This window comes from Parasteatoda tepidariorum, chromosome 8 (genome assembly GCF_043381705.1).
Source record: "Parasteatoda tepidariorum isolate YZ-2023 chromosome 8, CAS_Ptep_4.0, whole genome shotgun sequence".
Taxonomy (NCBI): Eukaryota; Metazoa; Arthropoda; class Arachnida; order Araneae; family Theridiidae; genus Parasteatoda; species Parasteatoda tepidariorum.
Genome location: NC_092211.1, coordinates 90,494,432 through 90,508,654, shown reverse-complemented (window position 1 = coordinate 90,508,654; position 14,223 = coordinate 90,494,432). Strand labels below are relative to the sequence as shown.

At 27.9% G+C, this 14,223-nt stretch overlaps 1 protein-coding gene across 2 annotated transcripts in view; it reads right to left on the bottom strand.

Annotated features, from left to right (window-relative positions):
• LOC107442145 (solute carrier organic anion transporter family member 74D) overlaps positions 1-11,001 on the bottom strand; it is a 57,697-nt gene extending 46,696 nt beyond the window's left edge. Inside the window, exon 1 of one of the 2 annotated variants that reach the window (XM_016055616.4) lies at positions 10,666-11,001. The gene's annotated coding sequence lies outside the window, so the exon portion shown is untranslated. Of the gene's footprint in view, positions 1-5,355; positions 6,735-10,665 lie in introns of those variants that run through there. The other variant, XM_071184363.1, reaches the window with a different exon arrangement.
• Between the last annotated feature and the right edge of the window lie 3,222 nt (positions 11,002-14,223).

Genomic DNA, 14,223 nt, shown 5'->3' with positions numbered 1-14,223 from the left:
TATCTTCTGATCGGATTATCAAGTACTAATAAGCTGGTTCTGAGATTAGCTTTACATATATTAATTAATTTGAGCAGACGATATTTTAAGTCCCGAAATGAAGACGATACTTTAAGTTCCGAATGATATTTTGAGTTCCAAAACGAAGAAAGTACTTTTCCTTAAGCAAAACACGCCTTATTTCCATCGAAGTAAAATTTGCGACCCTCAAAATAGGCCAATGGTATATAACGCCTCAATAGTTTAGGCAGGAAAGCGGTTTAGAATCCTTAACACTAATTTTACTTTTTGCAATTATTATCACTTCGTTGGAATGATCTAAAAAGTTTGTTCTTCTAAGGATAATTTCATAGAAAATCTAATTTTTAAAAATTATTTAATATTTTTTTTACCTAAAAACGGCCAAAAATAAATTGTAAATTGTAATTGTGCTGAATTGTAAACGACCTACGTTTTTTTTAAATATTCTAAGCTGTGCAATTCTGAAAAATGAAATTTCAAATTATATTATTTTAAAGCTTTATTTTCAAGAACTACGTAATTGATTCTGTTCAAACTTTTGAATTTGTCAGTTAAAATTATAGAGCTTAAAATTATGTAAACATTTAAAGATCAATGAGGAAGACTGGCTTATGTCCAAGGAAGATGAAAAACGAATTAGTGCCCCGATAAAAGCAGTTTTCTCATTAAATGACATATCTACACTGTGCAATAACTCTCGGTGAAAGCTACGTCATTTTTTTGTCAAAACTCATTGACCCTCAAAATGCAACTGATTGCGATCCAATTGTCATTTTTGTTAAAAATGGACATTAACTGTTCTTTCCCCTTCATTTGAATACCTAACAATTTACAATTCAAACTTTTTTCTACCAATTTTAAATTAAGTAATAGAAAATAATAATTAGCCGAGAAAATATTTTTTAAATTACCTTTGGATAAGCTAAAATTAGAATTGTGATCAAGAAAGATTTAAAATCTCTTTAATGACTGGAGCAGAGATTGGCCCTGTCTGAACTATTGGGAACACTTTTTTATAGTGTGGTTCAAGGATCTAGAAATCCTTAAAAAAAAAGTTTTTATAATTGAAAGAATTTACGTTTTGTGTCTGATTCGTAGTGGATAAAAAGAAACCTGAATTCAAATAGTTTACGATTAAATTTGAAAGGCATATTAAATGTTATTTTATTTTCCATGCTTATGGCTACACACTCATTCGCCAGATTTTTTAGTTCTTTGTTAGTCGCGTAAAATAAAACTTTTATTTTTTACATACAATGCATACGCAGTAGTGATTATATACAATTAGGAAATTATATGGTGATTGGGCATACAGTGCGCAAAATAAGACATCCTAAACAACTTTTCTAATGATTGGATTCGCGCGAACTAAATGCCAATTTTAACCTCGTATATGCATAATTATTCTATTAAGTTACGAAACCAGACACAAAAACTTATTTCCTCAACCTTAATTTCAAATGGATTCGGAATATCAGGAAAACCTTATTACTTAAGACAGCCCTTTAATGCTAATTTCAATTTTTGTGGATTTCTCACCATCTCAAAAAATTTTATCACGCAATTATAAAATTCATTTATCAAAAAACAATTCCATGTAAAAACACAGATTTAATAGCTTATTATTTTTGAGTTGAGATCTATGCAAATTTTTACTTTCAAGACTTTTTAGTTTAATATTTCATTTCTATTCTGCCCACCATACAGTCAATGAAATTTAAAAAAATCCCATTTTGTTCTTTTTGTTTTAGCTATCTGATTTATCCATATTAAAATGGAATTTTAGTGATAAAAAGAGCACCTATTGACTCACAGCAAAGTGTATAACTCCTACATCAACTATAGGTTACGAATAAAACTGAAAACGTTTTTAATATACCTTACTTAGCGGTTAAAAATTAAAATCAATTCTGTAAAATTTGTATATTTAATAATAAAGCAAACTTTTATAAAACATTGATTAAATTTAGGGCACTTACTTAAACTACAAATACTTACTTAAATAAACTTGGCACTATATTCTCTATAACTACATTCTTGACACTCTACTCTCTAATTGAATATAATATTTAATAATATTATTAACGATGGTTTTACCAATAATCAAACTCTTTTAGGATTCATTGAAAGCAACAAAATCAACTCCATTGCTATCTTTGATTTCAATAACTTTCTACTTTCTAAACTTAAGGATTTTTTTTCTAATACGATTATAAATATATCTTAAATTATGACTTTAAATATTTGGATATTCTACTTGATCCTTCTATTTAATAATTATCTTTACAATGAAAAAATAATTTATATTTTTTCAAATAGAGGACTTTTGCCTAACTTATTTTTACACTATTAAGAAAAAAATATATAGTCTAAAATTTAAAGATGTTTATAGACTTTTTGACAATTTAAAAAGAGAATTTCCTTATTTTACATAAAATATGATCTATCAGTTAAATATAGATATAAGAGTATTTATTGTTATTAAAAAAGTGAAGTAAATGTAACTTTTATAAGCTTAAACTGTGAAAACAATTGAGACATAGATAATGGATAAAATACTGCATATATTTCGAAATGTTGTGTTTGAAATTAAAAACTTACTTATCGTGCCTAATATATGATGAACAATCAAGAAATATTAGTTTAGTCGTTTATTTTTAGAAATTAATTTCATTTTTCTTATTTTTTTCTCAGACAGCATAAATAACTGTGGATATTCTTACATTTCTGTAATCACTTAAAAAAATTACTTTCTGAAAAATGATAATGTTTGTGCTCTACTCTGTTATTATTTTGATTGGATACAATTATTCTAACTTCCGGTTACCAACTTTTTTCTGCCTAGCTTTGAAATAAGTTATAAATTAAATCATTAGACCAGCATTCGAAGAACATTTTTATTTTACAAAATTATTAAATGTTTCGCAGATAAGGGTTGCAATATAAAATTTAGATTAATTTTCAGATTAACTTTCAAAACTATAGATTTCCATTAATTTTTAAGATCAGTTAAATTAGACTCTTCTGTTTTTGAATCTATGCAGATTTTACTGGCACAATTGAAACTCGAGTGAAACGCACAAAGTATATATTTTTATTTTTAATATTTTTAAGGGCAAATATGCGTTGCTAATTGATTTTTTTTTCATAGTATTTACCTTTCTTCACAAGAACAATGCAAATTTATAACTGTCATAAATGACATTTTTGAATTGAGCGAAATAAATGCTTTTAAAAAGTCTATAGAAGTAAGTAAAATGCAATTTTTATGCATTCTACGTACATATTTGCATTCCTGAATATGTTTTTCTATCGACATCAATAATCAATTATAAAGAAAAATAAATGTTTTAACATTTTGACAATCTTTTTTCCGATTTCGACTCCTATGCCCTGATCATTTTTAAAAATATTTCGAAAAATTTAGGTTGAATTTAAATAAAAATTGAGTTCTCTAATTCAGTTATTGAGTACTTTTTTCAATATTAAATGAATAAAAATTATTAAATTTGTATTTTTAGGAACTAACTTTTTCTTTATATCAAGAAAAAAAACTAAGATAATAAGAAAAGGTCAACATTTTACTTGCCATCCAAAAACATTAAAAAGAGAAATAAATATTGTTGTTCTAGGTCAGTGGCTGCGGTGAAAAAAAGTTCGAATCACACGTGGTTTTTTCTGCCACATTTTGAGCCAGTGGCCTACTTACGCAAATGTTTTCAAATAACGTTATTTTTTTTCTTCCTAATTTTTGTTCGCACAAGCGCAATCTAACTGAAATAAAAATTAAGCAACTTAGATTTATTTGCAAAACATAGGGGGATGCAAAGTTGGACAAATTAACAAACGCATGTCGAAAGCAGTTGTTTTAATTAGCTGTCATTTCTAAATTTCTTTTTTTAAAACTTTTTTTTCGAAGAGAAAAAATTGTGTCGTACTTCACCATTTCTGAGGTAAAGAAAACAAACTGCAACTTACTCATTGCATTTAACTAGCGTAACAATTGACACGAAGCAGGAGTCAGAAAATCTAAAAAAATTTACTATAGTTGCCGGCAGTGGCTTGCAAAAGTTTTAAGTTACTAAAAGAAACTCTTCGATTGTAAGCTTCTCCCCCCCTAAAAAGAGTGTAAACACGCGAGGGAGCAAAAGATTAAAGCAAATTTATTTTTGAAAATATTCATCGGTAAAATTTACGTTTAACTTCAATCGATATTTTAAATTCATTTTTATATAAATATATATTAAATTGTTCTATGATAAAAAAAATAATTATTTCTAGCAACTAAAATAATATAATATATTTTTCCGTTTTTCAATTAATTAAAATGAATTAAATTGAATATTAAATAGTTAATTTTAAATATTTTTCTTAAAAGTAAAAATGTTAATATCCTTTAACTTAATCCTTAAGTTTTATTTTAAAATTGCCTTTTATTCACCGTGAAATACTTTTCTAGCTCCAAGTATCTATGCGTAAAAATGTTTAACTCAGGGCTCGAAAAAAGCCCCCGTCCGCCCGTCCTCGGCGGTCAAAATTCCCTGCGGACAACTAATTTCTCGAATGCGATGTCCGCGCGAGCGGCCATTTTCCCGTCTTGACCTTTGTCATTTAAATTATTTCATAAAAGAAGTAAATCATTTCGCAAAAGAAATAAATTATTTCATAAAAGAAATAAATTATTTCATAAGAGAAATAAATTATTTTATAAAAGAAATAAATTATTTCATAAAAGAAATACTAGGTTACTATTAGTAACCTAGTATTTGTTTTATTACTGTATAATGTAATCCTAGTATTTGTAATCCTAGTAACTACTAATTCATTGTGCAATTTATATAAATGCTTGTAATAATGAAGAGAAAATTATATTTTTATTTATTTAGAAGCTACGGGTTAGCTTCAAAGGAGGACGGGTACATTGTTGGACAAGCCGTCCTCGGGGACGGGTAAAATTTCGAGCCCTGGTTTAACTAGTAATATAACTTCATAAGTTGTCGATTGGGAGTTGGAATGCTTATAGATGAAAACATATCAGTATTATCATTAAAAACTAAGCATGCATTATCATATATTTATTTGCATTTCTCATTATTTACTTTCCACGAATAAGCATTGGTAGAGTGAATGTAATAAGAAAGAAGTATGATGTAATATATCAGAAGTATTATTGACAAGTGCATTTTTTTCCTACAAAGCAATATAATTGTGGATAGTGAATCGAAGTTTGAAGGTTTTACTTTTTTAAATATAGAGAGCAAAAGTATTAAACTCTAAAAAAAAGCAGCAAAAAAAATCAAAGACAGCTCACAAAATACTTTTTCGAATACTTACAAGATTCCAAAAATAAGGTCCTGAAATTTGATAAAAGTTTCTCCAGGTGTTAGAGAAAATCTATTTTCTGAAAATAATGTTCTGGGCAGCCGATAAACTAAAAATAGCACTAAACATCTTATCAGTCAATGCGATGGCTATAATCACAAACTGAGCTCCCCGGAATAAAGCTGCTTTTTACAAGCTGTTTTGAATGTTGAAAAAAGGAAATTGAAAAATAGGATGTGTTTCTGCGTACATACTCGCCAAGAAAGGTTGCCTTTGGTGTTATAAATAATGATTTTTTTTTCTTTGAAAAAGTATTCCGTTGTAATTCAGAAACTAATACTTTTGTTGCAGATTCCTTGAGCCACCTGTTTAATGCCAATTAAAAATCTGTCCAATTCTATGAGTTTATATAAGAACGTTTTCTTAATGGAAAAGAAAACTGAAGGACAAATTTATTTTCAATTATTTAGAGATGCTTCTCCTACTGTTGAAACGTAGGCAACTAAATGTAGGAAATATATATTAGCGTTCAAATTTTGAACTTTCAAATTATTCTATTGCTTTGAAATTACCTTGAAAACTTTCTGACAAATTTCATTACAAATATACTTTAATGAGTGAAAAATAAAGCGTGCTTTTGAAGAAACTAATCTATAGGTTTAAGTCATTAATAATTCTCTATAGCTTACTTATGATTATGAAATCAACTTACACAGAAATAAATCTGCTATCTAAATAATTCAAAAGCGTAAGTTTTAATTTTGGAAAATTTAAAAAAAAATTTAAATAATTAAGTAATTTTTCAAGAATTTTTCCGAACAGTTCCAAGAAAATATTGATCTAAGCATCAAAATTTCAAAGTTGACAAAATGTTGAGACTAGTTTATTCGTGTTTTACGTTAATTTTCAAAGTTCAATTACCAATTGTAGCAAAATTCACAAAATTCTCAATTTCGTATACTATTTTAAGGCTTGAGCTGTAAATTTTAAATGTGCCTAGAGTTAAATTTCAACTATAATTTTTATTAAGAAAAATTGTGAGAGATACATAAATAAATAATGTAAGAGATGCATAAATGGATAAAAATAATGAGAGAGATTAAAAAATTTTGCTTCATAATTTGATGTATAGTAATTGACCATTTTTTCATACATGTTTCCTAACTTGAAAAAAAAAATGATTGATGTATTTACTTTGTCATGCACATTATTGAGTTTCATATTGCAAGATTACGTAAAACCCGTTTTGCAACAATTTTATATTCTTTCATTTACTTAAAAATATAATTTTTCGCATTCAAAACAAAAAATTCTGTTGGAAACGTGTCAATAAAATTCGTAAATTTATAACATTTCTTAATTGCTTTAAGACAACTCAACTTTACTTACCGTCGATAAATGCATCATTAAATCATTATCTGTATATCTCATAGATATTATTTCATTTTTTTGTGGGTTTATGTTCAATAAATGCAGGGCTCAAAGTTGTCCTTAATTTCCCTAATAAGAAAGAAAGTGTCCTTAACTTGCTTAATTATTAAAAATTTCAACAAATGTCCTGAAATTTTTGAATTTTTCAAACTTTTGTTGAAGCAAGAATAAATATTATTCATCTAAAGAAGAAATTTTAGAAATTTTGTTTATGTGCCATAAAACAAAGAACACAATGAACGTCTTCATAGAAGAGTCATCATAGCGTATGATATTAGCTTACTTCCATTGTTAGAGACCCTTGGTTTGATGCTATAGAACATTCTATGTGGAAGAAATGTAAAATTATATCACTAACTATACATCATATTCTACTAATTTTCTTCGTACTTTGCTACTAATGAACGATTTTAAGTATTTATATTATATTCTCCGACTTTTGTATAAGCATAAATTTGCGCATAAAATTTTTAAAAAAAGATCTGAGTTTTCCTAAAAATGTTTCTTTTCTTGCTGAAGTGTAGGATTTACTGAAAACACTATCAATTGTACATCTGCGAATCCTTGTTGGGATCGTAGAAACTAATCAAATTAGTAAATCAGCATCCCTAAATTGTCCTTAAATTTGGAGGCAGTTTAGTCCATAATTTTTATATTCTGGACTGTTAATCCAAATCAATGCAAATAGGAGTAAGTCAATAAAAGTTTTAATATTAAACATTTTTCTTATATTTCTCAAATAATACTGGTAGAATCAGTTTATAAATTCAGAAGTGTTTAGATCGTGAGATTTTTCATACTTCTCAATGAAGTTGAAATCTTTTTGAGGTTTGAGAGACCGACAATAATTTACAAACGGAAAGAAATTTTTTTGAGCACCCTATGCCCAAAAATGTAGTGATAAAGTTCTAACTTAAATAATATTTTGCTTATTATGTGCAATAGTGGCACAACATTTCGTAAACCTAGTAGAAATATTTTTAGAATTATGGACATTTTATTAAAAAAAAAAAAACGAATTTCTTTGTCCTTCGTTTTTTTGCTATAACTTTAAAAATATTCAATAAAATGAAGAAAAAAATTAGAACAATTTAAAACTAATTACAGAAATATTTATTTAAAACTGCGTAAGATATTAGTAATTAATGTTGTTCTTTTATTATGTTCATGCGTGGGAAAAATTAGAATTTTTTTGTCTTCTTATTTTTGTAGGGAATCGTATTTGGCGACTAGTAAGATAAGACTTATTTGAATATCACGCAAATTTTCTAAATAGTTTTTGTACATTTCAGGAGAAAGCTATAAATGATAAAAGGTTTTCTGCAAATTTCATTTCGTATTATTAAACAAGATTTAATAAAAATGACACCGGAAATGTTCAGGGATCATCCTCCATAAACGTATCTTTTCTTTCTTAAATATTTATTTCTTAATACCATCACACTTTGTTGTTCAGAGCATCTTTAGAAGGGTATTATTATCATTTAATAAATCTTGTTTTAGTACAAAATTAAATTTGTAAAAACCCCTTATCATTTATAACTTCTTTCTAAAAAGTAGAAAACTACTTAGAAAATTGCTTGAAACTTTTTAAATTTTTAAGATATTTAAATCGGATTTTTTTAATGCCTTGCCAAATACGATTTACTAAAAAATTGTTAAATTTTTTTTTTATGTTTTGTATGCTTATGTGCATAAAAAACTTCTTTAATTGTTCATATTTTACACAGTTCTTAACAAATTTCTTTCGAATTTCAAAGCAATAATTTTGCAATCAATTTTAAACAGATCCAAAAGTTTCGTTTAATTTTAATAAATATTTTCAAAGGTATAGCAAAAAAACGCAAGTCACAGGAATGAGTTTTTTATTAAAATATCCATATCTTCATAAATATTTAAGCTAGGTTTAGACAATTTTGTGCAATTAATACAAAAAATTATTAAAATAATTTTTAGAAGTTACAAATATATTGCTACATTTTTTTCCATAGGATGCCTAAAAACGTATTTTCCGTTTGTAATTTATTGTCGGTCGATCAAACTTCAAAAAGCTTTAAACTCCCTAATCTCCCTAAATGTATTTCAAACATTTTATTTCAATCGTAAATTATTTCAAAACTGAAATCTTCGGGCCGAGGTAGCCTAGTTGTTAGGGCGTTGAACTCGCGTTCGAGAAAATAGGAGTTAAAATCCGACCTGCCAAAGAATCCTCATGTAATAAATGGTGGCCGGTGCACGTTGAATCTGTCGGGGTCACAAAGTCCTCCAAGTTTCTATAACAAATCAATACCTCTGGGAGTACTGATCCAGAAGTTCCTTTGTCTTCTGAATTGGGTTCAAAATTACAAGGCTACGGAGATGAACTTTGGTACTTATAAACTCAAATTTTCGTCGCCTGTTCAACAACTGTTATGTATATATGTATATATAGATGGATAGATGATAGATAAAAACACCTTGGCCACTAATTACTGAACAAAATAAATTTTTTTTCAGTACTAAGGAAACATGAACTACAACTTTGGAGTTAGGCTTTAAAAAAAAAAATCGTAATATTGTTTTTTTTTTTTTGTTGTTTTACACATTAAGATCAGTAAGTTAGATACACACGGCTTGCGACCCGCTATGTGTTGACGTGTGGCCCACGGCAACACCTGAAAATAATAATAATGAAACGATGTTCATTATGATGATGAACATCACTTCTTGACGAGCTGAGTTTGAACTAATTCTATGCGATTTTTTATTGCTTCTTTGTTGGATGTTGCTGTAGGTCGCCATGTGGTTTTAATAATCACAAAATTTTCAGTGCCATAATATTACTAAACGCAAATTTTAAGTGTAATTAATCACTTTTTGAATTATTTTTTCGTTTAAACTTTTCTTTTGTTTGCTGCTTACGTCCACCTGATTTCAAAAGTTCTGATATTTTTCTATCTTACGACATTTCAATTTTAAGCAGCTTAATTCATTAAACACTTTTTAACAGAATTTATTTACGCTGATATCATCGTAAATGCAAGTGAATTATTTAACATTTTTTCTGGAATTATTGCCACGCTTTTTCATGTGGTTCCGAACATTACGATATTTAAAATGCAATATTATTAAGACACGTGAATTTTGAATTCCGCATTATAATAATGTTTTTTTTTCTTTTTTGTCTAAAATCAAAGTGGTTTTAAGATCATTTCTTAGGTAGTCATTGTAACCAAAAATAAACCATCTCTAAAAGCCTATAGAGCTCATTTAAAACCTCCCTATGTATTATGAAAAACTTTGGTGGAAATTCTCCTTAATTTCCCTGATTTATTGCAGAACCAGAGATATTAATGTGCTATCTAAAATATTCTTATAAAAAATCATAAAAAATCAGAAAAATGAGGTTAATAATTAGATTAATAATTCTCGCAAAAATATTCTCGTAAAAAATCAGAAAAATTAGTTCGATAATTAGGTTAATAATTTACATTGCTTTACGTAAATATTTAAAAAAAAAAGCATATTTTAATGTCTCCAAAACTATCAAACAATTCATATTACAATAGCCAACATTATATAGCATTAAAAAAAGAGAGTAAAGTATTAAGTTAAATAAAAATGCTGAATACGTGCAGGCACTCGAAACCTCTATCTCACAGATATTAACAAGGGAATGAGCTCAATGATTTTGATATTTTAAATCATTTTTCAAATTTTTTGACATTTCAACCAAGTTTGAGCAATCTACTAATATAGATTGAAATAAAGTACATTGAACATTGACAATTGATTTCTCGCTTATACTTAAACGTTTAAAGCGGATTCTTTGTTTGGACAAAAATGTATAACTTAAAAGTGTAAATAATATTGTAGGGATCATAGAAATTTAACTGGCATATTAATGCTTACCTTAAAGTAAGAATATGCAGCAACATGACACTGGAATTTTCTAAAGCGAACAAAATATCAGTCGGCGGAACAACAAAAAATTCCACTTCATAAAAAGAAAAAATAAAGAGACCGCTCTCTCAACCGTTTGCTTCCTGACTAACTAAAAAAAAAATCTGCGAATGATGAAAAAAATCGAGTCAGAAGGAAAATATAAACTTTCGTGCGCTACTATCATGCATTACGTAAAAACTTCAATTGAGGAACGTAATGAAATGCGAAAACATCATCTCTTTCAACGATTGTTAATTTCAGGATAATGCTGAAACCAGTTGTTGTTGTTCATCGCTAGCCCGGAGGCCATCCACACAAAAATGAGGCTGCTTTTGTTCGATGGATTAAGCCTGAACAGTTATGGTTACACTCCATCGCGTGTCTTGTCTGAAGCCTTTGTATTTTTTTTAATCCTTTTTTAGATGAAGGTTTAAGAGTGCTTACGCAAAACTGCTTTCTCAATTATAGTGTCTGTAAATTTAAATGAATCTTTGTAATAAAATCATTTAGATTTATGATACGATGATTTTTAATATTAAATGCTTAAATTTGTTTTGTTCTAAGTTTCGTTAATTTTGATTTGGAGAATGTCACATTTTTTGAATGAATAAATTTAACCTTCAGAAATAGAAGCGTAGAAATTATTTTAAAAGAAAAATTATACATTTTTTAAGAGAAAAATGTCTTGCAGTGCATTTGAAAAATGATAAAACTTTTGGAGAGATTCATGGGTGACGCTCTAAAAAATTGTTTTGACCTTGGCCATGAATGAGTACTAATGAATACGGTTATAGCTTTGCTTACAAGATAAATATCTCATTGACTGTAAATTTCCACGAGTATGGCCCACATATAATTTCAAGGACTTGCTCATTTTTCTTAAAAGAAAATGTTTATTTTTTTTATTTTTTTAGTCTATTTTTACAGCAAACAGTTAACTTAGTACATCATTTTACAGTAATTGCTCAATAAATACACTAATCACTTTTTTTTTTATCCAATCATATCTCTACTTATTTTTCACTTCATCGTCATTATTTTTTTATATCTTAGTTTCCATAAATTTTGTTTAAAAAAAAAAGCAATCTGAATTTAACTTTTTCTAGCATTTGAAAACATTAAGAAGGGGATACAACAATAATTGTGAAAAAGTATCTCTTTTATTTACTTCTCACGGGAAATATTTTATAATTTCTTAAGATAAAGAAAAAATTTTTTTTTGCAAAATTTAATTAAAAAACAGAGGAGAAAATTTATGAGAAAGAAGAGAAAATTTAGACCACTGACTGATTGCAGTCTTGAGCACTAAATATTGGTACCTAATGTATATTTTCAAATCTTTGAGAAAACGTTTTTAGGAGCATTTTCGCTAGAGCTAATTTTCCTTATCTTCTAACAAGCTTTAAAAAGTTTTTTATCCGAATTAGTTTATGACAATAATGCGTGAACATCGTTCGTGCAGAAAGTCTATTTATTAAATTAGGCCTGTGTAAGATTTTATAATTTTTTGAATCACATTAACTGTTTCACATATCCTAAGAATTATTTCTCATTGCGGTGACTTACAAATGAAGACCGATCGTTTTAATTGCATATTCATCCACACTCGCAACGGTGCCGACGAAACATTTTCCCAGTGCTTTACGGTTTAGGGTTAGAGTATCCTTGCCAACCGTATAACCGTAAAAATATTTTTCTTTCTCAATGAAACGCACGCGCCGGTTAGCCGGTTTATTCAAAAAATAGAATCAGTATTTATTCTTTAGAGGAGGTCGTAAAATATACTAGGTATTTGATATATTAATATAGGTACGTTGTATAAGTGTGATGTGTGGTAATGTGTTTTTTTATAGTCTCTTTAACAGCTAAGTGCAAATTAATCTTAGTACACTTTTACACGTGGAAGAACAAAAAGAGTTTCCTGTGTGCTCTCCAATTTAGAGGAGATTGAGAAGAGCTTTGAAAAATCCTGTGAATGGTCTTCTATCTAGCTAAGGATTGGAACAAGTGGAATAACAAACAACAAAAGTTCGATTAGAAATATTGATGCAAACATTTGCAAATGCATATCCTTTTAGTAATTTATTCAGCGTATTGTTATTGGGGGAAAAAACAGTCCTAGTTCTTTTTTTATTAGCATTTTGCTTAAATAATTTCATAAAAATAACCTAAATATTAAGTAAACAATCAATTATACCCAATCAATTATACCAATACAACCCAATGACAGGCTTCGAAATTCATTTTTGCTCATAGTCTTTCAAAAAATTTATAACCTTACAGCGGAATCCTTTTGGGAACCATCACTGCCTTAAAGTATAATTTTAAAAAAAATAAGGATTTAAAACTTCTAACTTCTGTTAATAAAGCTAAATGAATCTTTTTGACTGAGATTGAATTTATATTGTTCTTAATGTCTATTTTAACTCAGTTTACGCGTGTCAACCTCCGAAAGGGAAGGCTTATCCACGTCTGGATTTTTCATGTTTGGTGTAATTTTAGGTTTATATGAGGGAATTCTTAAAAATCACTCTTTACTAAGAAAAAAACTGAATTTTATATCTATTTTAAAAATTGTAAACAACGATGTCACCACCATAATTGTTTTGGGTATTCGACATGACGGGACAATTTTGCTTCACTGTTTAATATTGAAAGACATGAAAACTTGAAGCAACGAAGGTGTGTGAAAACCTTATAAGATGTACGACGGAGTGAAAAAGTGTAGATTTGATTATCAGTTCGAGAATTATTCAATATTATACTTCTGCGCAAAAAATACCATAATAAAATGTACGGGCCGGTCTACAGTTCGTAGAAATGCAACTACAAAGTCTTTTTCTAATTTTTTTTTTCAAAATCCAATTTCTTTGAAAGTAATTGCAATTTCGATTGCCTCTTTTTTATTAAAAATAACTATTTATCCACTTTGATGGAAGACTTTATTTAACTCTCATCGAGATCATCATTTAATAAACTTGTGCTTCATTTGGAGCAACAAGAAAAATGAACTAATAAAGAAGTATAAAAGAGATCATATGTTGCCAGATCTTTTTAATTTTACCGGAAAATGTAAAAAGCTCGAGAAACAAAAGCGTTTTGCTGTTTGAACTATTAAAATGTTATAAGGTTCTATCTAGTTTACAAATAAAATGACTTCGCATTTATTACATGTGAGATCGAAAAATAGAAATACTGATTCTCCAGAAGAAAAATAATTATGACTGGCAAATCTTTGTATTTTAATTTATAATACAAGACTGTAATTGCTCATTATGGAAATGAGATAAATATTACTTAAAATTAAGATATCTCGTGACAAAAAAATTGGAAAATAAAAAATACCCTGTCTTGAAAAACCAAAGTAAAGACACTAAATTGGATCCCTTCCTTCAAAACTCAATCCCATCGTTTCCATGGGACTGAGTTTTAATCATGCAATCATAGTAATAAATTAATCATTGTAATTAATCATAGTAATTGATCGTGTCGGTATCACCTGTTATGGTATGCATTTCTGGAAAT